This window comes from Scyliorhinus canicula, chromosome 4 (genome assembly GCF_902713615.1).
Source record: "Scyliorhinus canicula chromosome 4, sScyCan1.1, whole genome shotgun sequence".
NCBI classification, from domain to species: domain Eukaryota; kingdom Metazoa; phylum Chordata; class Chondrichthyes; order Carcharhiniformes; family Scyliorhinidae; genus Scyliorhinus; species Scyliorhinus canicula.
The window spans coordinates 125,476,703-125,491,414 of NC_052149.1; the positions used below are offsets into that span (position 1 = coordinate 125,476,703).

The window sequence follows — 14,712 nt, forward strand, 5'->3', positions numbered from 1 at the left end:
AGGGAACAAGGCCTCTTGCTCTGCTCTGGAGACTTCAGGTTGGTATAAGTTAAAAAGGAGTCAGGAGTGTCTATCTCTGGTAGCGATCGTTGTGAGACACTTACTTGCTGGCGGCTGCTGTCCCAAAACCTCTTTCTTTCAGGGTCTTCTTGGAAAAAGCTGGTCGAGGGAGGAGTGCTCGTCAAGGAGAGAGGAGGGCTGGACCATGTGCGGGACCTGTCTTTTATGGTCCCAGGGATCGGCACCCCTTTGGGCGGACTCCCTTACCTGCTTGGAATCGATTGGGTCTCTTCCCAATCGATATGTTTGAATTCCCCCCAATACTGAGGCTGTTCCTCAGCTACTGGGTGGGCTTTCAGGCTCTTTGTTTTCGAACCCTGCTGGTGCCTGGGTGTCAGGTATCCTTTACAATGTTGCAGTTACTTCCTCATTTGTGTCCATTGTCTCTGGAATCGTACCATTAACATGCTTACTATCTCGGAGATTGCCTCATTAGTATGCGGAATGTTCGTTTCGGTGCTGTCTGCTTTCTTAGCAGACAGAATCCACACCTGCAGCCTGCTGGTGCTGCAAACATTGTCCATTTTAACCTGCATGCTTTGCGTTCCTCCATTTTGTATTTAGGGAATGGCCAACTTCGGTGGCTACAAGGGAGACAAGATCTGGGCTGTCTGTGCACAAATCTTAAACGGTGGCAGGACAGATAAACACAGTAGCTGAAGAGATAAAGAGATCTGTCAGCTGTTTAGAATTATGACGGGTTTAGGCAGAGTTTCCCATGGCTGAAGGGTCGATAACCAAAGAGCACAAATTGAACTGGCTGCAAAGAACCAGACGCCACACAAGTAAAAACATTATTTTAACAGGAGTAGTTCAGATTTGGAATGGACTGCCTAATCGTGTGTTGGATGCAGATTCAATAGTGGTCTTCCAAAGGCAATTTGCTAAATACCTGAAAAATAGTACAGGATAGATAAACAGGCTCTTCAAATGAGCCAGAGAAGACTCTGGGTTGAATGGCTACCTCCTGTGTTGCATCACTATGGTCAGAAAAGCACAAAACAATTTAACATGTATTAGAACTCCTTTTAGATCATGCACATATTGCATAACTGTTAATTCAACTAAACTCAAACAAAAGAACTCAAGCCCAAACTACATATACTTATTATTGGATCACTTCACTTGACACCCAGTGCACAGGAGAACAATTGGATATTGTCCCACTGCAAATTGCATCTTCAAGGAGGATACAAGCAAGTCTGAGAGCAACCAGCTTTGAGAAGCAGTTTGTACATGATAGAAGTTTCTCAATGCAAAGGGGGAGTGGAAAAAAAAGGACACCTGGCATCAAGCAACTTGTTCAGGAAAACCGGAGCCACAGATAGGAAGAGCTTTATTCAGGCCTACAAGTATCACACTGCAATAAGCAGCTGCTCAAAAAGAGTGTACACAATGAGTGGAAGGACACTGACATTTTCAAATCAATTTTGCAGGAACAAAGCGGTCTCCCATCAGACAGGAAACACGAAACTCCATTCAGAACTTCACGTGAGAAAACATCCAGTCAGCATCTGTAAATAGAGGAGGTAGGTCAATGTCTGGGGTGGAAGCCTTTCATCTGAGAAGTTAAAATATCAACACAAACATTTGAATCGGCTCTGCACAGTTGGACCTGTCCTTCAACTAGACATGAAGATTACAACATCAACTGCAAGAGACAATCAGCTCATCACAGACATCTCAACGCTTGCTCTTGTGTAGCCAAGCTCATGCATGATATCACACCACCCTCCTATCGAAACATTACTACATTCAATATAAAGTACTTCCCTTTTAAGGCCCATGTTTTCCACCACACAAATCCTAACTTATTCGTTATTCAGCAATACTTCCAGTCATGACCAGACAATGAGGGAGACAAGATAAAAAATTACACAATCAGCTAAAGCGCTATTTCCTCAAACAGCGAATGGTTAAATCTCCCAGTGAGCTGCAGGACACATCAGAGCGTTTACTTTGAACCTCATGGTGAAATCAACATGTAAATAGCATCATCATTTACATCCTGCTGCTGAAGATTAACGGGTAGATACACTTCATTGAAACACACTTACCATATTGAAATGATCACAAGTTCCATGTCCAAGCCCTCTGTCAACAACAGAAAAAAATTATTAGTGCCCACCCCAGGACTTCACAAACTGAACCCAATCTGAGGTGAGGACAATGTACACCCACTGTCTCCCCCATGGTTGTCTGTCTGTAACCAGAGACTAGCCTGAATACCATACCATAATCTGAAGGATGCATCAAAGTGTTTGCTTTGAAGATAAGTTACATCACATTTCTCAAACTGGAACAGTCCAATTACATTTCAACTTTCTGGGAACAATCTTTACTGTTGAGCAATTTAGAGTATCATTTAAAATCAAAATACTTGGTAGTTAACTGTTCCCATTACATTTTATCCCATTTTATCCCATTCGTCTTGCAAATTGTGATTTCAAAACGTACATAAAAGATCAAGGAAAATGCCAGCAGCACTTGTTCAAATGATTACTCATTTTTTGGAGTCAAAATGATTGTCTCAGTGAATTTCTTCCACTGGTTCATGACAGTGGAATTTAGGCATTGGCGCAGACAGGCGAAGAATACAGCACAGGAACAGGACCTACGACCCTCCCAAGCCTGGACTGGTCAGGATACCAACTGTTGCCAAAACCCTCAGCACTTCCATGTGCCATACCCCTCTATACACATCCTATGTGTTTGTCAAGATGCCTTAGATGCCTTTTGAACGCCATTAATGTATCTGCTCCCACAACCTCCCCGCCAACGCGTTCCATGCACTCGCCACCCTCTGCGTAAAAACCCTGCCTCGCACATCTCCTCTAAATGTTGCCCCACGGACCTTAAACCTATGCCCCCTGGTGACTGACCGCTCCACCCTGGGAGTGCCTACCCATCCACTCTATCCATGCCCTTTATAATCTTGTAGACCTCTATCAGGTCACCCCTCAACTTGCATCTTTCTATTAAAAAGTCAGTCTATTCAGCCTCTCCGCATAGCTACCACCCTCCAGACCATGCAACATCCTGGTAAACCTCCTCTACACCCTCTCCAAAGCCTCCATATCCTTCTGGTAGTGTGGCGACCAGAATTGTGCGCAATATTCCAAGTGGGCCTCACCAAGGTTCTATACAACTGTAGCATGACTTGCCAATTTTTATACTTGATGCCCCGTCCAATGAAGGCAAACATGCCATATACTTTCTTGACTACCTTGTCCACTTGTATTGCCACCTTCAAAGATCTGTGGACCTGCATGCCCAGATCTCTCTGACTTGCTATATTCCCAAGACTTTTACCATTTACGGTATATTTCCCCTCTATGTTAGACACAGCAAAATGCATTACCTCACATTTGGCCGGATTAAACTCTACTTGCCATTTCTCAGCCCAAGTCTCCAACCTATCTATGTCCTGGTTTATCTTCTGACAATCCTGAACACTATCTGCCACTCCACCAACTTTGGTGTTATAGATTCATAATCATAGAATCTATAGTGCCGAAGGAGGCCACTCAGCCCATCGAGTCTGCACCGGCCCTGGAAAGAGCACCCCACCCAAGCCCACACCTCCAACCCATACCCGCAACCCAGCAGCCCCACCCAACCTCATTGGACACTAAGGGCAATGTAGCATAGCCAATCCATCTAACCCGCACATCTTTGCACTGTGACAGGAAACCGGAGCACCCGGAGGAAACCCATGCAGACACAGGGAGAACGTGCAGAGTCCGCACAGACAGTGACCCAAGCCGGGTATCGAACCTGGGACCCTGGAGCTGTGAAGCAACTGTACTAGCCACTATTCTACAGTGCTGCCCTAGCCACAACTAGTCGGAACGTCTATATTTTCCTCCAAATTGTTTATGTACACTACAAACAACAGAGGCCCCAGCACAGGTCCCTGTGGAACACCATTAGTCACAACCTTCCATTCAGAAAAACACCTTTCTATTCATACCCTTTGCCTTCTGTGACCGAGCTAGTTCTGTATCCACCTTACCACCTCACCTCTGATTTGTGTGACTTCACTTTTTGTACCAGTCTTCCATGAGGCACCTTGTCAAAGGCTTTACTGAAGTCCATGTAAACAACATCCACCACCCTCCCCTCAATCATTTTTATCACCTCCTCAAAAAAACTCAATCAAGATGGTGAGGCACGACCTCCCCTTCACAAAACCATACTATCTATCGCTTTTGAGTCCATTTGTTTCCAAATGGGTATAACTCCTGTCTGAGAGGAGGTAAGCAGAGATAACATAACTAACTTTAATTAAAAAAAGTCCTTGTACATTTGCTTCCCCTGTGCTCACACCACACACAAAAAGCCCAACAGCGGGCCGTTCAGCCCTTCCAGACTGTTTATTCGATCGGATCATGATCGATCTGCATCTTACCACCACTTGCTGGTCTTAGTACCACATCTCTCAATACATTCACCTATCATCATCCTATCAAACTCTTGTTTTAACCTTCTGAATTAACCAGCTCCAGATGTGCAGCTAATCTGTTCATTTAAGAGTCAGTTTTATCTTATTCTCTCTATAAAGCAAACTCCTCCAAATACACAAATAAAATAAATAATCTTTGTCACAAGTAGGCTTACATTAACACTGCAATGAAGTTACTGTAAAAAGCCCCTAATCTCCACATTCCGGCAACTGTTCGGGTCACAAGAGGGAGAATTCAGAATTCTTAGCTGATACAGGAATTGAACCCGCGCTGCTGGCCTTGTTCTGCATCACAAACCAATCCCAGTGATTAGAGAATCCTTTAAAAATAACAGACTGTTTTTGAGCCTTTATTTTCTGAATTTTGGCAAAATAACATACCAGGTCAATGTGTGGTGTCCGCTCTGAATTCTTCAGACTCAGTGAACGGTCCTGTTGGAGTACAACAGAAACAAGAGTCATCAGGCCAACATGGTTGAGGTGTTTTGCATTTTAAACTAGTTAGTCTTTAAGCTGCGTTTTCACCGTGAACTGACCAATCAAACCAGCTTTAGACAGCTTCCCCTCAAGAGTAACAAAGAATATAAAGTCACTTCAAAAGATAAAAATATCATATTTTACAAGTGCACAAGCTGTAATCTAGCACCAATCACCTTGATACACAGAATACACACCTCCACAGTTCCAAACAGGCATCTCTTTACAAGGTGTTATTTACTGAGCCAGGCTTGACTTCAATTTTGATGGGGTTCCTTGAAGCTGAACTCGATCAAATGCTACTTTAATTTAAAGACAATCACTCCTAGAACGTTAGCTTCAGTTATTTGGGGAATGGTCAGGTGAGCAGGGAACAAGAAACAACAATCCCAAAGAGGCGGAGCAGTGCTTTAGATATTCCTGACTGGTGGGTTTTTTTCTTCATTCAAGGAATGCAGGTATTATTGCCCATCCCCAACTGCCTCTGGAGAAGGTGGTGGTGAGTCCGCTTCTTGAGCCGCTGCAGTCCATTTGGTGTAGGTACACCAACTCAGCTGTTAGGGAGGGAGTTCAAGGATTTTGACCCAGCAACAGTGAAGGAGTGACAATATATTTCCAAGTCAGGATGAGTGACTTGGAGGGGAACTGGCAGAGATGGGTGTTCTCAATGCATCTGCTGTCCTTGTTTGTCTAGATGGTAGAGATTGTGAGTTTACAGTGTGCTGCTAATAAGCATTGGTGAGTTGCTGCAGTACATGTTGTAGACGGTACACACTGCCACTGAGCATCAATGGTGGAGCGAGTGAATCTTTAAAATGATGAATGGGGTGCCATTCAAGCGGGTTGCTTGGTCCTTGAGGGTGTCAAGCTTAGAGTGTTGCTGGAAACACTCTCATCCAGGCAAATGGAGTGTTCCATCACACTCCTGACTCGCACCTTATAGGTGGTGGACAGAGTTTGGGGATTCAGGAAGTGAGTTACTCACCACAGAATCAAGTCTCAGCCTTTTACCAGCTCTGGTAGCCAGATTTAAATGGCTGGCACTTAGATGGCACCTGTGTTACTTTTCAACCCAAGTCTGACATTGTAAAATCAATAAGCACCCCCATTTCAAACCCACTGAAGGTCATTGTTGAAGCAGCTGAAGATGGTTGAGCCTAAGACACTACCCTAAAGACCACCTGCAGTAATATCCCAGAGCCTAGATGACTGACCTTCAACCACCTTCATTTATGCTGGCTAGGACTTCAACCAGTAGAGATTACCCCCTCCCCTGTCCCGTTTCTCATTGACTTGTCTTGCTCAGGCTACTTGATGGCATTCGATTCTGCTGTGATAATACGGGCAGTCACTTTCACTTCACCTCGGGAGTTCTGCTATTTTACCTTCAGTTATTTGTTGAATGGTTAGATGAGCAGCTAAACCAGATGGAAAGCCCTATTTCCAGCTAAATGTTGAAATCTGCTCCCAGTGAGCTGCAGGACACATCAGAGCGTTTACTTTGAGCCTCATGGTGAAATCAACATGTAAATATCATCATCATTTGCATCCTGCTGAAGATTAACAGGTAGATAGATATATTTCAACACAATTCAATTTGTGTTAGAAAATCACTTACCATATTGAAATGATCACAAGTTCCACGTCTAGACTCTGTCAACAACATGAAATAATTATTAGTGCCCACACCAGTATGTCATTAACTGACCACATCCCCAAACTGAACACCAGTGTGAGGAAAGAGACAGTGAGGAAAGTACACCCAGTGTTCCCCGTGTAACCAGAGACCAGCCTGAATACCCTACTGTGATCTGAAGTTTTTGCTTTGAAGATCAGTATCATACATTTCCCAATCTGGAACGGCCCAATTATGTTTTGAATTTTTGGAACAATCTTTATTGTTGAGCAAGGTGCCCGTTTATTGAGCCAGACTGGGGATGATTCAATCCCAATCTGGCAGGAGCACTGAACCAAGTTATATTTAAGCTACAAGTGTTGCCTTCAGTTATTTGTGGATTTATTAAATGAGCAGGGAACCAGATGAAAAGCAATACAAGCAGCTAGAGGGTCTAAAGCGTCTGAAAAAATAAATGGGGAAATCTGCTCCCAGTGAGCTGCAGGACACATCAGAGCGTTTACTTTGAGCCTCATGGTGAAGTCAACATGCAAGTAGCATCATCATTCGCATCCTGAAGATTATCAGGTAGATATATTCACACAATTCCATCACGTTAACAAAGTCACTTACCATACTGAAATGATCACAAGTTCCATGTCCAGGCTCTCTGTCAACAACATGAAATAGTTATTAGTGTTCACACCAGTATATCATTAACTGCCCACTTTTAAAAATAAATTTAGAGTACCAAATTCTTCCCCCCCCCCCCAATTAAAGGGCAATTTAGCATGGCCAATCCACCTACCCTGCACATCTTTGCGTTGTGGGGTAAGACCCATGCAGACACAGGGAGAATGTGCAAACTCCACACAGATAATGACCCGGGGTTGGGTTAGAACCCGGGTCCTTGGCGCCGTGAGACAGCAGTACTAACCACTCTGCCTCCGTGCTGGCCCTTCATTAACTGACCACATCCCCCCAGTCTGAAGTGAGAGACAGTGTCGCCCAATGGAACCAGAGTCCAATCTGAATACCCTACTGCGAGCTGGAAGACCCTACTGCGAGTTGAAGGATGCATCAGAGCTTTTGCTTTGAAGATCAGTAACATCACATTTCCCAATAAACATCATTTGCATCCTATTCAAAATTACAGTTGAGTCAAGACACTGAAATAAAGTGAGGGGAAACTGTGGTACACTCACCGCTGCAGGTATTACAAACAAATTCTTGGCTTGTGGGGGTCACTGGCAAGGCTAGCTATGACTGTTTTTGATTGAGAGTGGTGGTGAGTCACTATGTTGAACTTCCATAGCCCCTGTGACAGGTTGGGCGCACCAGGATTTTGACGCAGCGATGATGTATTACCACATGGGCTATGCAGCATGTCAAAAATGTGGAAGTGATCCTTTGTGTCCATGTTCCCCTCGACGATACAGATCAGGAGTTTGGATGCTGCTGCTTAACACGTCTTGGTGAGTTCCTCCAATCCATCCTCTACATCAACGACGGGTAAACTAGGCCAGTGAATGGGCCGTATGAGTGACCCTCCTTCATTTTGATGGCCCACAAGATTGAAATCAGGCTTGCTCAATGACCCTTGAATAGGATTAAATACATTTAATACACGCTGAACATTTCATAACAAGTCATAGAAAATGTTTAATCATTTATTAAGAGAACAATCAACTTCAAATGGTAGAAACAAAATAAATATTTACGCTCAATTTGACGCACAACACTCAGGTCAACGTTTTGAGCAATCAGCACCAACCTCACCTTATTCGCCCTTGTTTTGTGTGTGTATCACTTAGTCATACCGGTAGGAAAAAAGCTACACGACGTAAATCAGTGGAATGTGACAATACACATGGGCATAAGCCAGTTTGCTCACCACTGCTCCACATAGATCATAGCATTTACAGTGCAGGAGGCCATTCGGCCCATCGAGTCTGCACCGGCTCCTGGAAAGAGCACCCTACCCAAGGTTAACACCTCCACCCTATCCCATAACCCAGTAACCCCATCCAACACTCAGGGCAATTTTGGACACTAAGGGCAATTTATCATGTCCAATCCACCTAACTTGCACATCTTTGGACTGTGGGAGGAAACCGGGGCACCCGGAGGAAACCCACGCACACACGGGGAGGATGTGCAGACTCCGCACAGACAGTGACCCAAGCCGGAATCGAACCTGGGACCCTGGAGCTGTGAAGCGATTGTGCTATTCACAATGCTACCGTGCTGCCATACAGTATTCAGTATGCCATACATAGTACTCTCTTCAGCTGCAGTGCACCAATGTGGGAGGAGTGGGTTCTTGAAGTGTTTTGATGTAATGCTGACCAGCCAGACTGCTTTGTTCTGTGTACACAGGGGCCGCAGTTTGCTCACCACTGCTCCACATAGTACCCTCTACAGCTGCAGTGCACCAATGCGGGAGGGAGTGGATTCTTGAAGTGTTTGATGTAATGCTGACCAGCCAGACTGCTTTGTTCTGTGTGCGCGCTGCTGGAGTTGCAGTCATCCCATTCCATTAGAAGATCAGTGCCTTACTTTCCAATCTTCCTATATATTTGAGCTTGTCTTGTCCATCAGACTCACCTCGTTCTTCCTCAAATCCTATTCCCTCTAAACTGATGACCACCCACCTTCCTGGCTCCCAAGTTAACTGATATTGCTAACAAAGAACAATATAGCACAGGAACAGGCCCTTCTGCATGCCACGCCTGTACCGGTCATGATATTGACCTTGGCCAAAACCCTCAGCACTTTCTTGTGCCGTATCCCTCTATACCCAACCTATCCATTTATTTGTCGAGATGCCCTTTGAACGCCGTTAATGTATTTGCTTCCACAACCTCATCTGGCAACATGTTCCAGGCACGTGCCACCCTCTGCATAAAAAACCTGCCTCGCAAATCTCCTCTAAACTTTGCCCCATGAACCTTAAAGCTATGCCCCCTGGTGACTGACCCCTCCACCCCAGGAAATAGTACATGCCCATCCACTCGATCCATTCCCCTCAATCTTGTAGACCTCTATCAGGTCACCCCTCAACCTCTGTTGTTCTAATGAAAACAGTCAAGAGTTCATTCAGCCTCTCTGCAAAGTTAACACCTTCCAGACCAGGCAACCTCTCCTTGGATACTCTCCCACCCCACTTCAAATCTGACTTCATTACTCTTCTCAAAAAAAAAATCCCCACCCTCTGTCCTTGCCATCCCATCTCCAACTTCCTTGAATATGTTGTCTCCTCACCAACCTATCTTCCCAGAACTTCACATTTCAATCGCCCAATCAGATTTTTGCCTGGCACATTACCAAAACAGCTCTAATCAAAGTCACAAGCGACATCCTGTTACTGTGACAATGAAAAGCTTTCCCTCATCCTTCTCCAGCTTTGACCACACCACCCTCCTCCAACACTGACCAGCTGTGCTGTGGGATGGAGATTACTCTCATCCTGTCCCCTCTTATCTACTCAGTCACAGCAAGATAATCACCTGCATTGAGCATCCCTGAAGAATCTAACCTTGACACCCTCAGCATCCCCACTTCTACCATCTACAAGGAAATGGCAGCAGACACATTCGAACACCACTACCTGCAAGTTCCTCTTCAAGCCACTCATCCTGCCTTGGAAATTTGGGTCAAAATCCAGGAACTCCCTCCCCAACAGCATTGTGGGTGGACCAACACCTCATCTGCTGCAACAGTTAAAGGCAACTGCTCACCACCGCCTTCTCGAGGACAATTGGGGATGGGCCTGCATTCCACAAACAAATACAAGTACTGGAAGAGCAGAAATGTCTTCCGATTAAATATTGGGAAGACAAAGCAATTGTTTTCAACCCTCACTCCAAAGTCAGTTCTCTAACTTGCGACTCCATCCCTCGCCCTGGTAGCAGTCTGACGTTAAACCAGTACCGTCGTAATCTAGGGCTCACATTTAACCCCGAGATGAACTTCTACTATCATATTCATGGCCATTATTAAAGAACGCCATTTCCATCTGCAAAATAGCGAACCGGTCTCAGCTCATTGCTGCGGAAACCCTCATTCAGGCTCCCCTCCACCCCGGACCTCGGAGCGGGCTCCCCTTCCCTCCCCTCCCGGCCCTCGGAGCGGGCTCCCCTCCGCCCTGCCCCTCCCGGCCCTCGGAGCGGGCTCCCCTCCCCTCCGGCCCCCGGAGCGTGCTCCCCTCCGCCCGGCCCTCGGAGCGGGCTCCCCTCCGCCCTGCCCCTCCCGGCCCTCGGAGCGGGCTCCCCTCCGCCCTGCCCCTCCCGGCCCTCGGAGCGGGCTCCCCTCCCCCTGGCCTTCGGAACAGGCTCCCCTCGGAGCGGGCTCCCCTCCGCCCTGCCCCTCCCGGCCCTCGGAGCGGGCTCCCCTCCGCCCTGCCCCTCCCGGCCCTCGGAGCGGGCTCCCCTCCGCCCTGCCCCTCCCGGCCCTCGGAGCGGGCTCCCCTCCCCTGGCCTTCGGAACAGGCTCCCCTCCCCTCGGAGTGGGCTCCCGTCCGCCCGGCCCTCGGAGCGGGCTCCCCTCGGAGTGGGCTCCCGTCCGCCCGGCCCTCGGAGCGGGCTCCCCTCACCTCCACCCGGCCCTCGGCGCGGGCTCCCCTCCACTCCGCCCGGCCCTCGGAGCAGCCTCCCCTCCGCCCGGCCCTCGGAGCGGGCTCCCCTCCCCTTCGCCCGGCCCTCGGAGCGGGCTCCCCTCCCCTCCGCCCGGCCCTCGGAGCGGGCTCCCCTCCCCTCCGCCCGGCCCTCGGAGCGGGCTCCCCTCCCCTCCGCCCGGCCCTCGGAGCGGGCTCCCCTCCCCTCCGCCCGGCCCTCGGAGCGGGCTCCCCTCCCCTCCGCCCGGCCCTCGGAGCGGGCTCCCCTCCCCTCCGCCCGGCCCTCGGAGCGGGCTCCCCTCCCCTCCGCCCGGCCCTCGGAGCGGGCTCCCCTCCCCTCCGCCCGGCCCTCGGAGCGGGCTCCCCTCCCCTCCGCCCGGCCCTCGGAGCGGGCTCCCCTCCCCTCCGCCCGGCCCTCGGAGCGGGCTCCCCTCCCTTCCGCCCGGCCCTCGGAGCGGGCTCCCCGGCCCTCGGAGCGGGCTCCCCTCCCCTCCGCCCGGCCCTCGGAGCGGGCTCCCCTCCCCTCCGCCCGGCCCTCGGAGCGGGCTCCCCTCCCCTCCGCCCGGCCCTCGGAGCGGGCTCCCCTCCCGTCGGAGCGGAACACTGAAATGGCGGCCCCGGCTGCAGGGGCGCGCCTGCCCCAAGCCGCATGCGCCGTTGCCGGCCGCCTGCGCCCCGGACCGTTTCTTTTCGGGGTCAACACCACCGAACAGCGGTGAGGGCGGAACCCCTCCTGCAACAACGGATTCAACAAGGCAGAAAAGTCGTCAACGGCCGAGTCCTGGCTGAGGTAAAAAGTAAAGGGGATCGATCGCGCGACGCAAAGCGTAAACCCCGCTGGGCTTATTTATAAATTACATATTTTTTTCTTGCAATAACTCCGGCCGCACCTTCACTTCAGTCTGGTTTGCTATTGACGGCCTCAGGACAACCTGCGAGGCCGACGGCAGCCATTTTAGGGCGCGAATTGGGCCGAAGGCGGGGCAAAGGCCCTCATGATCACGTCACCCTCCGGGGGTGTGGCCCCGCTGTGGCCACGTGACCCCCACCTTGCTCTCATGCTGAGCGGTGAGGACCCAGGCCCCGCCCTCTTGGCCCACCTCCCTTCAGGCTGCCCCAGGTGCTGACTGAGCTCCTTGTTTAATATGGTGGACAGTCATGTCAGGGAAGTGAAAGAGGAAATGCTGGAAAGTCTCAGCAGGTCTAACAGCTAACAGAGAAAGTGGGAAATATTTATACTGTGGAGTGAGAATTCCACAGTATAAATATTTCCCACTCTCTCTGTTAGCTTTGACAAAGAGTCATCGGACTCGAAACATTAGCTCTTTCCTCTCCCTACAGATGTTGCCAGACCTGCTGAGATTTTCCAGCATTTCCTCTATCCTTTCCGATTCCAGCATCCGCAGTAATTTGCTTTTATCCAGTGTCGGGGAGATGTTATGGCAGCGAGTCTTCCAATGGGAAAGAAAAATGTACATAGAACATACAGTGCAGCAGGAGGCCATTTGAAAGGGGCTGGTTTAGCACATTGGGCTAAATCGCTGGCTTTTAAAGCTGACCAAGGCAGGCCAGCAGCACAGTTCAATTCCCGTACCAGCCTCCCCGAACAGGCGCCGGAATGTGGCGACTAGGGGCTTTTCACAGTAACTTCTTTGAAGCCTACTCGTGACAATAAGTGATTTAAATTTCATTCGGGTCTGTACCGACCCACTTAAGCCCTCATTTCCACTGTATCCCCTAACCTTTTGGACACCAAGGGCAATTTAGCATAGCCAATCCACCTAACCTGCACATCTTTAGACTGTGGGAGGAAACCGGAGCACCCGGAGGAAACCCTTGCAGACACAGGGAGAATGTGCAGACTCCGCACAGACAGTCACCCAAGCCGGGAATTGAACCTGGGACCCTGGAGCTGTGAAGCAATTTTGCTACCCACTGTGCAACCCTGCTGCCCATGCTGCTGATCGAGTTGCTGCTGATGGAGTTGCAGGGCTAGGGCTGGAGCCTGGTTAGGGTGCTCTTTCAGAGGGTCGGTGCAGACTCTATGGGCTGAATGGCCTCCTGAACTATAGCGATTTTAATAATAATATAATCTTTATTGTCACGAGTAGGCGTACAATGCAATGAAGTTACTGTGAAAAGCCCCGAGTCACCACATTCCAGTGTCTGTGCGGGTACACCGAGGAAGAATTCAGAATGTCCAATTCACCTAACAGCATGTCTTTCGGGACTTGTGAGAGGAAACCTCTGCACTGTGAGGCAACAGTGCTAACCACTGTGCCGCCCCCAGGTACAGCCTTCTCAACCTTGTCCTTCGTCGCCTGAGGTGTGGTGATTCTCAGGTTAAAGGGGAGAGCAGCCTATGGTTATCTGGGACTATGGTGACTTTACTTCGCCTGGAGTGAGAAAAATCAAGTTACATGATTAATAATACATCATCTGTTACAACTAAGTGAGCAATGTCGTGGTTCAGAGGGGAGCACTCTCTGTTTTTCAGTCAGGTTACGGATTCAAGGCCTACTCCAGAGATTTAAGTGCCCGATCGAGGCTGCGACAGTGTAGTACTGAGGAAGTATGACACTGTCGCAGCTGCCATCTTTCAGCTCAGACAGTAATACCTGTTACTTTAGGGAGCACAGATTGCTGAAGAGAGTCGAGGGGCTACGAGTGAGTTTATGGGTACATGGCACGACAGCAGCTCACATTCTCAGAATGAAGGCACGATCCATGACAAGTAAGAGGGTTTGCTGCTGCTGGACCGCACGCACCGAGCGGCCTGCTCGCCTGTCCAGCGGACCGAGCTGGTTCATACCAGCAGAATGGGGAGCGATGACAGATTAACGGACTCCTCCAGGCCACCGCCATTTTGGCTCCAGCTCGGACGTTGTCGTGGTTGGGGGGGGGGGGGGGGGGGGTGGAGCGGCTGAAAGCTCCACCATTTCACGTTCCAGCTTCAGGGGCGTTGACTCCTTTCCTTTCGGCTGCTCCCCCACAGACAGGCCCCTGAGGCAGTTACCGCTTAAAACGTTAGCCACTCCTGGCATGAGAGGCTGGGAGGAGATGTGAACAAGTCACCTTTCCAGAAATAAGTGGACAGGCCCAAGAAATCTCAACCCTGGTGCAAATCCCGTACCAGCCTCCCCGGACAGGCGCCGGAATGTGGCGACTAGGGGCTTTTCACAGTAACTTCATTGAAGCTTACTCGTGACAATAAGCGATTTTCATTTCATTTCATTTAAATCTTTGAAACGGGACTCGGATCAAGTGGTTAATCTTCCAATTTCTGATTAGTATACTGACCTGGACTTTTGGGTGTGCACGTCCAAAGGTGCAAAAGGAAACTTCAGTTGAGAAATTTGATTTAGAGAATAAACTGTGTTCAGTGCACTTTTAATATCTTTACCTTAACCATTGAGATGGATTGTAGTTATTAGTATTCATGTTCTCTGATCTTTGTGTAATAAAAATATTAGATTTATA

General features: G+C 49.1%; 1 long non-coding RNA gene across 8 annotated transcripts; it reads right to left on the reverse strand.

Annotated features, from left to right (window-relative positions):
* Positions 1-1,362: 1,362 nt before the first annotated feature.
* LOC119964946 lies at positions 1,363-12,286 on the reverse strand. Of its 8 annotated transcripts, none has more exons than XR_005460394.1 (7): positions 12,123-12,286; positions 7,823-8,216; positions 7,251-7,287; positions 6,621-6,655; positions 4,907-4,957; positions 2,118-2,154; positions 1,363-1,574 (listed from the first exon to the last, which is right to left on the reverse strand). It is a non-coding gene; the product is annotated as an uncharacterized LOC119964946 (long non-coding RNA). The 8 variants fall into 8 exon arrangements; XR_005460398.1 differs by having other exon boundaries at positions 12,091-12,207; XR_005460396.1 differs by lacking the exon at positions 12,123-12,286 and adding an exon at positions 10,571-10,718.
* Between the last annotated feature and the right edge of the window lie 2,426 nt (positions 12,287-14,712).